The sequence below is a fragment of the Littorina saxatilis genome, linkage group LG6 (assembly GCF_037325665.1).
Source record: "Littorina saxatilis isolate snail1 linkage group LG6, US_GU_Lsax_2.0, whole genome shotgun sequence".
NCBI classification, from domain to species: Eukaryota; Metazoa; Mollusca; class Gastropoda; order Littorinimorpha; family Littorinidae; genus Littorina; species Littorina saxatilis.
The window spans coordinates 38,220,992-38,236,799 of record NC_090250.1 but is presented as its reverse complement, the minus strand read 5'-3'; positions in this window follow the sequence as shown (position 1 = coordinate 38,236,799).

Here is a 15,808-nt window from a genome sequence, read left to right as displayed (position 1 = left end):
ATGTATTATGGAGAAAACTCGGGATAACCGGATGTTTAGCATTACGTCAATATGCTAGGAATCCTATGACGTCATGACGTATCATACTTGCCTACGTAGATTGTATACATGTTCGAAAGTCTGACTGTTGTGAATTCGCGTGGTGAAGACTGCGGTAAATCTGTAGATGATAAGAGAACAAGGATTGTCTCAGAAGTAACGACTAAATGTTTCAGACCAGTAACTTCATTTCAACATTGCACTATATAATGGACGTTCTATGTGGCAGGAGAGTTTGCTGATTTTGTGTTAAACATTGGAGAGATCGTCTGCTAGAATCAGAGATAGGTCGCTTCAGATTGCAGCTTCTGGAAATTTGCAAGGTTTGTTGCCTGTTAAAGAACTGGATTTTACACGTAATGTATGTCATGTACAGTAAGCAACAACAAAAACACACACAAAGCAAATGGCATTGTCTGTCGACTAGGCATACACGTCAGCCATTGTTGTTACAGTTTTGAGTCAACATTGTACGTATTCTTCCGCAACAGGGTCCAATCGTCTGGGTTTCAAATGTTCTAAAAATAAATTCTAGTGTTGATTATTTTTTAGCCCTCTTTATTCTTACTTCGAATAATCCACGTGTGATTTTTGGGTTTAATCAAAGTAGTTCGTTCTAATTTCTCACTTGTCTAAAAATAATCAACTAGATTTAATCCACCCCTCGGTTGCATTGCAGGAGTTGTATAAAGATATGATATGTTTGGATTAAAAACACGTTCAGAGAGTTAAAAAGAATAGAGATATAGAAAAGCGGGCTATCCTCCTCAGCGTTTCTGTATTATTAATTTCACTGCCTTTGCCACGAGCGGTGGACAGACGATGCTACGAGTGTACGGTCTTGCGGAAAAAATGCAATGCGTTCAGTTTCATTCTGTGAGTTCGACTGAGCTTGACTAAACTAATGTTGTATTTTCGCCTTTCGCGACTTGTTTCTATGGTTCATCGAACATTGAACCTCTGTGTCTAACAGCAGGAGCTGTTTGTATAAAAGATGAACAATGACGCTAGATATTTAAACAGTGATGCTTTGTATTCCGCATTAAAGTGCCGTACTGTTCTAGCACACAAGAAAAAAAATGAGTACAAGTTTTGACAATGATTCTTTGCTGGTCCGCTCCCGAGCAAGCACGTACGCTGTCAATCAACGGAGGTGGTCTGCCGCTTACTCCAGCAATAAAATAAACTCGATCCAGTGTTAAAAACAACTGCGATCCGGTGTAGGATCCGGTCCGGTCCCCCCTCTGAAGTAGTCCCCCGGGGGACCAATTCGTGGCAAAAACTGCTCTATAATGGTCCCCCCTTAGACATCCAGCCTCGTTTTTCTTAGGCATTCAAGCCATTGTCAATCTATATCTTCTTCCGGTATTATGTAGTGCACAGACAGCAATCTCTTTGTTTGACTATATTTTGCAGAAAATAAAATAGATCTGATTTATAATGCCGTTCAAAAGAAAAATCACATGAAATAAAATGAATAATAAATAAATACTGATAAGAAGAAATGAAACCAGTCTCTGATTCTTTCCTTTCTTTTCTCTAAAATTGCTGGTAACATTACTAACATTGTAACAAGAAAAACGAGGCTGGATGTCTAAGGGGGGACCATTATAGAGCAGTTTTTGCCACGAATTGGTCCCCCGGGGGACTACTTCAGAGGGGGGACCGGACCGGATCCTACACCGGCCTTATTCTGACCATGACAAAGACAATATTGTACAGCTGTCCAATAATCAGTCGCCTTTGAAGGCTTGCTTGTTTGTTTGCTTAACGCCCAGTCCACCACGGAGGGCCTTTGAAGGCTTCTTCGAGAGATAACACAAACATTGCATGTGTCACTAGCAGTCTGGTTTTGCTCTTTTTTTTTTAGATCTCGAATCAGGCAATGGTAGTGCCAGGCTGTTTAAAACATAAACTAAAAGAACTGGTTTGGTTTCAAAAGTAGCTATAAGTTTTATACAGCAGTCACTTCAATGTTCATTTGAGTATTACTACTTTTATGCAGCTGTCCGCCTCGGTAATCTGGGGTACTATTTGTGTTTTAAGTAAAACTGGGGCAATGCTTTAAAACTGAAAAAGTTTGTTTGTGTGTGTGTGTGGGTGTTTTTTTAAAATAAATCAAGTGTGCGTACATGAATTTTAAAGTTGAGTATGACATGTATGCACACCGTATACCGTGGTTGCACTAGGCAAATCTGTCCGAAGCGGTTGCACCCCTATTTTTCTGTCCGAAGGGAGACACGCGACGTAAGTTTCTGCACAAAATCACCTGTCATTCCTCACAAATGACATATCATCACAAAACTACCGTTTGTACTTTGGCCTAAGGTGTCATAGCATCATATCATCGATTTGTTTCATTGCTTCAATGTGTTTGTGAACGTTGGCCTTCAAGTATTTACACATTTCAAGCCCATTATGTGCAAATTTTGACTTTCCGCAGTTACTAGGGAAATTCAAGCACATGAGAAAGGCTACACGCGATTGTAATGTGATCTATGGTCATTTCTTGACATCTGGGTCAGATGGTATGATTTAAAGTGGTGCAGGAGCGTCATATTTCATGAATCTGTGAAGACATTCAAAGATGTGTCGGTTGCGCATCTCCGAAGTGGCTGGTTGCGCATCTCCGAAGTTTTAGCTTTGTTTCGGTTGCGCACCGCCGAAGCATTTCCTTTCTATTTTGCATGCATGTATTCGTGGATTCTGACAGGGGGTGCTTATGGGCTCGCGCCTCGGAGCCAGGCGTAATTCATGAAACATCATTCAAGGAATATTACATGCTGTTTCTTTCACAAAACTTATAAGAAATATTATCAAGCAGCTGGCAAAATATAACTGTACTCTCTGATTATATTGAAAAACATGATTATATATAATTCATGAAGGATATTTTTTTAATTATTTTTATTTTATACAAACACATATTTCTCTGTTATATATAATTGTCAAGCATTGCTAAAGAATCCGAATGCATCTTAAAATGTCTTATTGGTTGCCTGACATGTTAATTATGGTAAATATGTCATTTGTACTATAGTTAAACTTATCTTTTATTTCTTCTTGTTTGTTACCCCTCAATGGGCGAGGGCCGGATGAAAAAAAGCATGTATACATTGCTTATTCTGTCACCCTCGTAAAATAAATTTCAATTCAATTCAATTCAATTCTCTCTCTCTCTCTCTCTCTCTCTCTCTCTCTCTCTCTCTCTCTCTCTCTCTCTCTCTCTCTCTCTCTCTCTCTCTCTCTCTCTCTCTATCTCTGTCTCTGTCTCTGTCTCTGTCTCTCTCTGTCTCTCTCTCTCTCTCTCTCTCTCTCTCTCTCTCTCTCTCTCTCTCTCTCTGATTTGATTAAAATGCAATTCAGTGAAACTTCCTTCAAGCAACTCTACATGCTGTTTCTCTTGGAAACAAGTAAATAATTATGTGATAATATTACATCATTGCTTGATATTCATAATGCATTTTGAAATGTCTTTTTAATTTTTTGACATGTTAATTATATAAATTGTATTGTAATTAACTTAACTTCTATTTCTCCTTGTTATTAATCGAGTTACCTTCAATGGGCGAGGGCCGGATAAAAAAAAAGCATGTATACAGTGCTTATTCTGTTACCCTCGATAAATAAATAAAGTTAAAAGTTCAAAGTTCTCTCTCTCTCTGATCAAAACATCGATGGGAGGTAACTGATGCAAGAAAAGTACACTTTGGAAAGATTTGCTTCCCTTGCGCTGCTATTCGTGATGACTTACTCGTCACTGGAGCCCACAGTTCATACAGAGCACCCATGTTGTAGAATGTTGGTATGTGGGAGGGTGGTCTTATCGCATGTACAACCTTGCTAGATTTGCGAGTGTCAGTTCGACACTGAGACAGACAGGCAAACACACAGACAGACAATAAAGTACCCCTGGTGTGATGACAGAAACAAAATAAAGCAAATAAATTGTGTGTATTTTCATTGTTCGATACATTGTCATTATTGCCTTGAACATGCGCACAAATACACTGTATTTGCTTTTGTGTCACCATGACCAATTTTCCCAAATTGTCAGTGTGTTTGAACCATGTCTTTTTAACAACAATATTAATTCGGCAAGGAAACAATCTAATTAGAGGTCAGGTAAACACTGTACAGCAATGACTCAAGCTGGGCAACTTTAGAAAAGCTGATATTCAAAATAATTAGGTTGATATTTATAATGCTGATAAAAGAAATTTTTATAGAAATTGAACATATAAATACATTAAAAACAAAGAAGCGAAATTGTAGTGCATCAATCATTTGTTGTAGGCACAGCTACCAAAACCTGTTACTCTGAATGTAGATAAAACTAGCGAAGAGGTCACCACACCATGCAACCATTGGAAATATATCTCAGTTACAAGAACAAAAGCTTCGTGAGTAAGATGCTTACTTTCTCTCTGTATAAAGCTGGATCATCTGTTTTAACCTTTGGTTTTATCAAGTGGATCTGAAATTTGTATCTCTGTAAAAAGTAGTCTTTTTCGAAATAAACGTTTTCTTTTAAACAAAAAACAAACCCTACCCCAAAAACGCTTTTGAAGACAATATACACAAAAAACGAAGAAACGAACCGAAATCTTTTAATAAACTTTTATCATGCACCACTCTTACCCGCTCCGACATCCTCCCTCTCTCGCTCCTTCCCTCCCCCCCCCCCCCCCCCCTAACACATTACCTATTTTCATGTCCCTAATAGATATTAGTATCTGTGAGGACGTAAAGGACCCCCATAGTAAGATGCCCGTGAATCTGCGCACGATAAAGATCCCAGGGTCACAGCGAAAGCCTCAGGCCTTGGAAACACGAATGCATGCATGCAAAAATATGAAGCCCGGGTTTCCGTTCGGCCAACAGCCCATAAAGTAACCATTTCAGCACTGACCCAAGACGACCCAACCCGGTCCCTAGCCCATTTCAGGTCTCCTCTAGCAGCCGGCAGCCAGCTGTCTACACCCCCCTTGCATTTTTATTTTTTATTTTTAGACAAAGCCGGGTTTTCAATGTAACATGCCCCTAATGGCTTTGCCGTGAGGGCGTAAAACTTACATGTTCTTCTGCCCGTGAATCACACAAAGGCAGAAAATAAGCGAGGGCTACCGTTAAACATTAGCAAGTCATGTTGCTCTGGCACTAGATCAGTAAGATGCAATTACGCTGTTCGCTTATAAAATATTGACGTCAGTTCGTGCCATCGCCATTTGTATCGCGGTGCGCCTGCTGTTTGTAAATCGCATCTCAGCCTCTCTGATCGAATGAGTAATGATTTGCGAAAGGGAGGTTACTTGGTACAATAAGGGGTTTTGTCCCTTGAATGAATGAAAAAGAAATCCTGCTTCCCTGGCAGTGGTCTCAGGTCAGTCCACATGACATGCCAGTGTGTGTGTGTGTGTGTGTGGAAAAATTCAAATAAAATTATTGAACGGATATTTCTGAAACTTTCAAAGTGAATAATTCCAGATAATTTCCTCCAACATGTTTTCGATAAATGTTTTTGATGACGTAGTATGTCCGTCAAAAGCAGTCGAGCCCGGACTGTGACAACCGCATTTTTTTAATCGAATTAATTGAATTTGTTTAACACGAATTTGTCAAATAATCTTTGCTCCAGTCCGGACTATGTGATTTCAGTTCAGTTCAGAAGCTGAAATGAACTAATTTCTTAATTAACATTCTGAATGAAATTGCTACAGCCAATTACAAAAATGGTTTCAAGTTTGTAATTGTTTCTAAATTCCTGAATCCTGAATATATGCATGCATTGTGTTGAAATTGAAAATATGATACAAAAAAAGTAAGGAAATCAAACTTGAGTATTACAGCTAGGTTGTGTGAGTGTGTGTGTGTGTGTGTGTGTGTGTGTGTGTGTGTGTGTGTGTGTGTGTGCGTACGTGCATGTGTGCGTACGTGCATGCGTGCGTGCGTGACTTTGTGTGTATGTGTGTGTGTGCGTACATGCGTACGTGCGTGCGTACGTGTGTGCGTGTGTGTGTGTTTGTGTGTGTATGTGTGTGTGTGTGGGGCGGGGGGGGGTGCGTGCGTCTGTGTGTGCGTGTATGTGTGTGTTTTACCGACACCAATCGCGGTTTCGGCCAGCCCAGGACCCAGGCGTACTTGTTGTACTGATTCAGTTAGCCTAGGTTACATCAACGGTGCTTGGACGAAATCAACTCCCAACACCCTTCTCTTGTCTCTGTCCCAGCGGAGGATAGCAACATTAGTCATCCGGACAAAGTGATATCAGCTGCGTGCATGAACGGGAACAACGCACAAAAACTCCATGAATAGGGTCACTGAATGCATACAGAAAAATACCGACCTCTGAGAGAGAGAGAGAGAGAGAGAGAGAGAGAGAGAGAGAGAGAGAGAGAGAGAGAGAGAGAGAGAGAGAGTGCGTGTGTGTGTGTATGAGAGAGTATTGTATGTTGGTCGGTTAAAGAAAGAGATAGAGAGAGTGTGTTAGAGAGAGAGAGAGAGAGAGAGAGAGAGAGAGAGAGGGAAAGAGATCGGGGGAGGTTGTGGGATAAAAGAAAAAATATGCCGGGGCAAAAAAGTAGATACCAACCGGCAGAGAGACAACCACAGAAAACAGAACGGCACAGTCAGAGCCTCTGAGAGAGTAAAACGAAATACGGATCGAAGAAGAGAAGGAGATTGAGGAACAACAAAAGGCATTCATCTTGTCATCTGCAGGCTCCTTTCTTTTCGTCTTCTAAAAGTACTTGCTAGTCTGTAGGGTTCTTGCAAGTCCGGATATATCCATGAGACTGTCACAAGTGTTTTGCGGGGCTGCCACCAACCACATTTAACCAGAACAAACATCCACACCTATGACATTAGTCAAATCGAATATGGCAAAAAGTCTGCTACAATCACTGATGTGACAACACTACCACCACAAGCTTCAACAAAATTACCAGCGACAGCGTACGCAAAAACGAATCATAAATAATTGAACAGTAAACGTTATAAAAGAAAATTAAAACAAATAAGAAAAACAAAAAAAAGTTTACGACACGTTTCACTTACAAAACTTTTGACAACGTTCTATAAACGTGCCTTTTGACAAACAAACGGAAAAGCGAATTTTAGGAATACTTTCGTGAATGCCCCTTTAATTTCGTTTACGACAACAGCCCTAGCGACGATGATATGATAGCCTTCCTGTGAGCAACTTCAGCTTCAGAAAAAGCCGCTTGTTTTGTTTTGCTTTATTTGAATAATTTACTCCTTCTCGGCACTGCCAGATAAACAAGTTGTCATGATCAGCTGGTACTGAGGGTACAAGAGAGTCAATGAAATACAATACTGTGGTTCGATTGACTACCACTATGTTTGTATGTACACAAGTGCATTATTAGACACTTGTAAGATGATAGGCCTCTGACTTCCCACATAACTAATTTTGAGAAATCAAATACAAATTGAACACTGTACTTTGCTTATTTCGGGTGATTGTGATAACGTTTGCAGTATGGAATGTCGGAATTTTTTGTTGTTTTTGTTTTTGATCACGTTCCACAAAACGTGGGTAGTGTGTGCTTACGAACACGGAATTTCCAACTATAAGAAAAATTAAACGAATCAGTTGTTGTTGTTGTTGTTGTTTTTGTTTTTATTTGTGTTGTTGTTGTTGTCGTTGTTGTTGTTGTTGTTGTTGTTGTTGTTGTTGTTGTTGTTGTTGTTGTTGTTGATATGTCGCCTCGTATATGTTCTAATAAATGACGCAAAAATCTAATTTTGTACAAAGAAAAAGAACATAATAATTTTACATTAAAACAAGTGCCGGATTTTCTCAGGTTGTGGCCTTTCGTACCAGTGATCTAAAAAAAAAAAAAAAGGCGTTACGAAATTCCTTGCCAATCTCCGCATGTACAGGAAATGGACGTGGGTGGTGGGAGGGGGGAGGGAAGGAGGGTATGAAATGAAAAAGAAACAAGGATGAGAATGTTGCTAAGTGTATCACCGGGGGAGACTGCGCATTTCTGCTAGTGTGTTAGTACGCACAAAGAAACGCATATCCATTACCGTGAACATAAACATAACGGCGAACAGAGTCAATTATTCACTCTCTGATATAAGATCATTCGCAGGACATGAAATACAGCCAAGATTCATTATCGCTCATGACAAATGAAAGTCGGAACTGGTGAGTCAGTTCAGTTAGACCAGGGACTACAATCGAGTCAGTTCTACTGCACACACACACGCACACACACACACACACACACACACACACACACACGCACACACACACACACACACACACAGACAAACACACACACACACACACACGCACACGCACACATACAAAATATATGTACGAAACAGGCACAGTCCACAAACCCGGGGACACTTGTACACAGAATTATGCATACTGTGTAAGAACGATGGTTTTGACGAAAAATGGGTCTCTCTTGCTCTGCTGCAACCAAAAAAACCATGGTAATCTGTCGCGATGGTCTGGACAATATGCAGTTTAGGGAGTTGAACTGTGGCGCCATGTAATAAGAGACAATTTGTGTGATAGGAGCGTGTTTGGCTGATTCTGTGTGTTCATTTATTCATCTTTTTCGAGCTGTTTCAAGCTGATCAAACAAAGATTTTCTTTGTAAGATTTAAGTACCGCTTACGGGGTCCTAAGCTTAACTTCATCGTAATCTTTGGAAATAATAGCAGCAACAGCAAAATCAATTAAAATGATGTTGATGCCCCCCCCCCCCCCCCCCTCCTAAAAAAATAACGATAATCATGATGTCAATAATAGAAAGGGGAAAAAAAGAGAAAATACTAGAGAGAAAGCAATTCATTATCGACGGACCATTTTTCCTACATCCAAGCTTTTAAATGAAACACAACAAATGAAAAGTGTCAATGGCATTCTCAATGGCATTCTCTATTAACTTCGGTAAGGTTAGCTGCAGAGTTGAATGTTGCAGCGTGTGTGTGTGTAGTGTGTGTTTGTGTGTAATGGCACGCGGACACATGCAGATACAGAGACAGACAGATAAGCACACACACACACACACACACACTGGCACACACACACACACACACACACACACACTGGCACACACACACACACACACACACACACACACACACCACAAAAGAGAGACCGACAGAAACAAGGTTCAGTTAAACAGTGGGACTTTTCGTTCACCGCATTGCAGTACCCACCGACCGCATCTGTATGCTCTCTGGGGCGATTTGCGCGACCAGACATATTCAGATGAATGGCTGGCTTCCGTGCTCATCTTGTCCAGCTGTTTTGTCAATTGGTAGACTGCAGACCAGGGCCGGAGGTCTGGTCTTGTGTCGTGCTGCGGTTTTGGCCTTTTTTCTCCCAATCTCCCTCCGTCATTTTGGCTTCAGGGGCTTTGCACTGCGAAAGTTTTACCCGGAGCAGCAACAGTGAGCTTTTTCTGGACAATCGAGTCTGGTTCTGACTTCATTACCTGAAAATACAATGACAGATTTGTTTGAAAACTCGTCAGATTGTTTGGATTTGTGTCGTGCTGCTCTCCTGACTTTCCGCGTCCTCGGTCATTAATGGTGCGAGGCATTCCGAGCTTAGTGTTATGGTGGCGTTCGGACTATGAGAGTAAGTGCGAAGAGCTGGATTGGACTCTCTTGCATCATCTTACTGTGTTAGCGAACACCAGTAGTGCATGTCTGGCCCGGAAGACAACTGCAGAATAAATAGTCTGGAAACTCAGCAGACGACCTGTGAAATTATCAGTGTTACTGCTTCTATTTTAGTTGTATTTTTTTCTCCAGTTTTGTTTTCCTTTGCTAAAACTTAATACAGATTGTGATAAGGAATAGCTGGTTTAAGCAAAGGGCGGCAGAATTGTTTCCCAAAAAAAGTAAGGAATGATTATGTTCCTGCTCACACGGTCACTTTTCTTGTTGGGCGTTGCACTAGTAACGTTCATTCGGAGTCCTATAGAGTTGGTTTCTTGGTATCATCGAGTGTACTACTGACGGTGTTAGTGAATAATCAGTGGTTTTACCTGGCAAGACAAAGGCAAAACTGTTTGAAAACTAGAACGATTGTGTTTCTGGTCTGATTCATATAGCTCTATGAAAGCCAAGCTGAATCGCTAGAGCCGGCTTTGCTTTAGATCATCGATTTTCGATTGTGTGTCTATCACATAATCGTGGCGTCAAAAGAAACAAAAACTAAAAACTAAAAACTAAAACAGAACCGTTTGAAAACTTGAGCCATTGTCTTTGTTCCTGGTGTGAGCTTTGATTGTTTTCCTCATTCGTCAAACTTTATTATCGATTGTGAATGTGTTAGCGATCAGTGGTGATTCCTGGTAAGATGAGAACCCTTTGAAAACTGCACAAAACTGTATACATGTGTTCCTGATGTAAGTCTTCATTGTTCGTTTTTTTCTCCATCGTGAAACTTGATCGTGATTGTCTAAGTGATCAGTGCTAAATCCTGGAATGACAAAAGCAGAACTGTGTGAAGATAACATATTTGGCTGTGTTGTTCGTTCTTCCCTCTGCTCTTGTTGTGTATCGATGAATCTGATTCAACTGCATAAGCCAACAACGGTGTTGCCTGGAAAGACAATGGCAACAATAAAGTTCCTCGTGCTAGCGTCAGACCTGCTTCTCTGTTCTGAGGAAATGGTTTCCCATTGTGTTAGCAAACAACAGCGTTGTCAGTAACGAACGATAAGCAGGATTGTACACACGCACACACACACACACACACACACACACACACACACACACACACACACACACACACACACAAAACACCGTCACACACCACACACACACACACACCGTGACACACACACACACTCGGAGACGATCGATACTCTATACTGTACAATTCAAAACTAGCTTCGTTTTCTGTATGCATGATCCGTCAGTGGTCATGCAGCGTGATTTGCAAGCAAAAGCTACAGAATGAACGCAACACTTCGTATCTGATTGCTCAGCGGATAGCGGGGTCGACGTTCTGAATCATGGAATGGGTTTCTGGCTGTGCCAGCTACCATGTTGCCGGGTAATATATAGCCAAAGGAGACTTGACAATAACATGTGGTCTGGAGATATACAGGCAAAGCGCGACTTGACAATTTAACATTTAGCCTGGAAATATACACACAAAGCGACACCTGGGGACGATTTTCTTTATTCTTGAAGTTCACATTGAACGTGCTTAACAGCGGAGAAGTTCTGAGCATATATATACACTTGGTTCTGACTTCAGATATGAGGATCCGAGTTCCAGCTGTCTATCATCGCTCCTGATTTTGATCACCAAAGCTGTAAAAAGTGCTTCTGCCTGGGGAAAGTCCGTACAAAAAGGCGATTGTGTCATACTAGAGTCTACATGTATGTATACTTGAAGCCTGCCTTTAGTGTGTACTTACAGGATATGTCTACAAGAAGCATGTTGTTTCATACACACAAAAAAGCATCTTAAAAGAAAAGTTTGAGGGCAGCGGACTGGGTGTTCTGTGCCATCGGAAATGCGTAAGTTGACACATATTTTCCTCGAAACACAAGGAACACCTTTTTTTTTTAAATACCAGCAATGGGCATAATTTGATGTATTCTAGCAAATGGCCGTGAGTATGTGCTGCTATAATTGAGGTCCTATATAGTGGCTGATTGGGACATGACTTATTAGAAAACATGATTTCGACATTTGCTCACAAGCTTTAAAGTGTTTCAAGATCGTCGAACGACAGTGAACTTGAAAATGTATAACCAGAGGTGAAACGGAGACGGCAGAATCATCAAATATAGATTTCCTTGATGTGTACGCGAGGGTATTCTTCTAACGAGACAAGTTTGAATGTTGTCAAGCGGCTCCCATCGTCGTGAAACTACTTTCTTTTACACTAGAGTAACAACGAAGAACCATACATTACTATCTCATCGTGGCGTATTGTAAAAATGGGATTTACAAGAGCTTCACAAAGAAAGTGGTAAATATAAATACTACCTACCGACAAGCTTTTACAGCAAACATCAATGAAGCTTGAATGCATGTTACTCTGCCTTATGCATGTTGCTCTGCCTTACACATGTCAGAAACAGACTTATATAGGCAGCTGCAGTTCTTGATTTTTGTTGAAATCAAATAGACAAAGCTAATAAAACCAACATAATCTCACAATTATGCTCTGCTCCACCGAACAAATGATCCGCAATGAGTAAGCCGGATTCAGAGGCATGTTTCCAATGGACATAGGGAGACAAGTAATTCATCACATGGAATCTATTTTCTTCGGAAGCGATAACAGTAAACTAATCAAACCCCCAAGTCGAGCACGTTCGAAGAGTAATTGTGACTCTGCATAAAAGAGCTCGAAGCTGTGTTTGTAAAGGACATGAATATTTTATAAGACTTCGATTCTTCTTCCTAACTTCTTTGACAGAAACTATAAAGGGACCTTCAGACAAATAACCGGTACAAATATTTGCCGTACATAACTTACGACACGCGAAAAGACGCATAGACGGCCAGAGGTACACAACAGCAACGCCGTGTTGAGTTCCTGGTTGGCCGGAACTTATTGCAGGACAAACAAATGTCATTTGTACTGTGCTCGTGTGTGTTTTACGCGTTTGCTGGAGGCTGAAAACGCATCGCTTACGTACTCTACAAGATGAACGGAATTATCGATCCTGAATTTCACCTCAAGGCTGACAAACCAGAGTGAGCACATTGTATCATGCTGGTTGATGGTGTTACCTGCTGATCTATTGCTTTGGTGCCGCACATAAACTGAATATTTTGCGGGTGAAATCATGCTGCTTCCTGACATCTGTGAAAGGACTGTCGAGACTTTGAGACCAATACACTATTTGATGCTTGATTGTACGAGCACTACGACTTTTATGGAAAACTATTTCGTGAATATGTCAGGAGAATGACACTGAGTAACAAGACTTCACAGCTAGCTATGATCATCTCAATGTTTGATTTCACGAATTGTTCCTGATGTACGTGGTACTTCGCACACAAGATTATTCTTCTCGTCCGCTGTTTGTGGAAAACATTGTAGATCGAGTAAGAAAAAGGAGTGATAAAAACTTTCAAAACGGAAACATAATGAAAGTTTACTGTGCTCGAGTTCCGTTTCTTCTTGTGAATAGAAAAAAACAGTGTTGGCAATATCGGAACTAATTTACTGACAACTATATAAGATTCAAATTCTACACGGAAACAAATCACAAGGTCGGACTTTCGACGATCTTCTTTTGGCCAAAAGAGAGGAAGAACATGGACTATTTTTTAGTGACAACTATATAAGATTCAAAGTCTACGCAGAAACGAAACAGAAGGTTGAACTTTCAAGGATATTCTTTTTACCAAGAGAGAGAAGAAAGAAAAAAACAAGCACTATGAAAGTAAACGATACAAGTATTACATTCGCGATGAAAAGAATAATTGCGTCGCTTGTTACAGTTCTGTGGATGTGTCTGAGGGTCTCCGGGGAATTGTCCAAGATGGAGACACTGTCACAGACTTTCCTGGCCAACAACACAGGCTTCGTCTGGCACCTCAATGACTCCGGAACAAGGGTCGTCTTCTCCATGAACCTGACCAACGAGGAGGAGTGCCGGGGGTTCCAGCACAGAGTCAACCTCACGCTGACCAACAACACGGCCATCATGGCGGCCACGAGAGCCACCACCACCCTCCGCAACCACTTCTGTAGCTGGCTGGTCTCTGCGCCGGTGGGCAAATCCATCAAGATGTTGTTCAACCGGTTCGAGCTAGGGGACGGGACGACGTCGAGGTGTTCCGAGGGCAAGGTGTGGGCCAACGAGGGGCCCGGGCACGAAGGACCTTTCCTCTTTGACTACTGCCAGTGGGGCCTGCCTCCAGACGTCACGTCCGACCAGAACGAGATACAGCTTCAGCTCTCGCTCTTTGCGGGCCTGGAGAAGCTGGACCTCAACTTCACCTTCGAGGTAATCCCGGACCACGAGCGACCCCGTCTCAACGTCAGCTACACCTCGCCCTTCGCTGGCTTCGTGTCGTCGCCGGGCTTTGACGGCTACTCGCACTACCCCGTGCACGTGCTAGACAACCACACATTTCACGTGCCCAGTGACCACACCATCATGATCAGCTTCCAGCAGTTCGACCTGCACTCCCCAAGCAACAACAGCAGCGACTGCGCCTCCCACTACAGCGACAGCGTGTCCCTCTACAAGGTCACAGAAAGGGGTGAGAACGAGCTGTTGTGGAGAAAGTGCGGGCTGCAGTCCATCTTCCCCCACGTCTACGACCACAACATCACCATCGTCTTCGTCAGCGATCGCAACTGGAGCCGGACAGGCTTTCGCATGACGTTCACCGTCCATAAACGACGGTACTCCCCGCGCCAGCTATCCAACGGTAAGTTTGACTGTGCTGTGTCCTACTACGATGACTTTCAGAGGCATCTTCACTGCAACCTCTTCACGGAATGTGAGAAAGGCGAAGACGAACACCTCTGTGCCTATAACAAAGGCGCTTGCAACGGCTCCATCGCTTTCGAGGGAAAATGTTACCAGTATTTTGATTGGTCAAGCGCCATCACGTGGACCGACGCATTCAACGAGTGCAGGAAACGAGGGGCGGAGCTGGCCAGCCTCAACTCGCCGAGAGAATGGAACGCCATTGAAAATGCCCTGGACTTCGGTCACCGAGCGTCTGTGGTCTTCATCGGCCTCCGGACAGCGGACCCTAACCTCCCAGTGATCTATAAAAAGATGTGGCAGTGGAGTGACCAAAGCTTGGCCTACTTCGTTCACCTCCGAGGGGAACAGGTCTTTCCTTCCTGTGCCGCTCTGCCTTGGGGCTGGGACAACTACTCTATTACCTTTCCTTGCGACGAGGCCACCAATGCCGATTTTATTTGTGAGTACGAGTCTGATAATAAATCTCCCGGTCTGTTTTTGAAACCGAAGTTGCAGTTCCCCTCGTTGCATCAATCGCGGAAGAGTTACCGCTTCCAGAACATCAGCCTCGTGACCTGTCCAGGCGGTCACCTGACTCACGACTTCCTGTCATGTGACCCAAACACGCATTGTGGGAAGCATCAGTACGCCGCTTCGTGTCAGACAGACAATGGCGGGTCTATGCCGACTTTCCAGTGTGACAACGGGATTCGAACCATGCCGTACACGCTGGTGTGCGACCACCGTCCTGACTGCATGGACAACTCGGACGAGGAGTTCTGTGTGCACGAAGAGTGTTCGGACAGCACGTGCAAACGTAGCGGGGAGTGTATCTCCTACAGTCACTGGTGCGACGGTATGCAGCACTGCGAGGATAAGCTGGACGAGGAGAACTGTTTCCTTCAGCCCCAGCCCGCTGTGTCACGACTACCTCCCCCTGCCGTCATCTACCTGGACGGCCACGGCAACTTCACACAGAAGCCTCTGTCCAAACACGAAGCCTGTCCCAAAACTCACTTTCGTTGTGCTGGCGAGCCCGCGTACTGTCTGCCCCTGTACCTGCGCTGTAATGACGTGTTTGACTGTCCAGACCACGAGGATGAAGAGGACTGCAGTAATTACCGCTGTCCCGGGTTCTATCGCTGTCGTGCCTCCATGGTGTGTCTGCACGATAGCCACATGTGTGATGGAATCTTCCAGTGCCCTCAGCATGACGACGAGCTGTTCTGTCACCTCACCTGCCCGGATGGTTGTCGGTGTCAGGGGGCGGCCTTCGTCTGTTCTCAGGCGTTCCCTGGCGACCAGTACC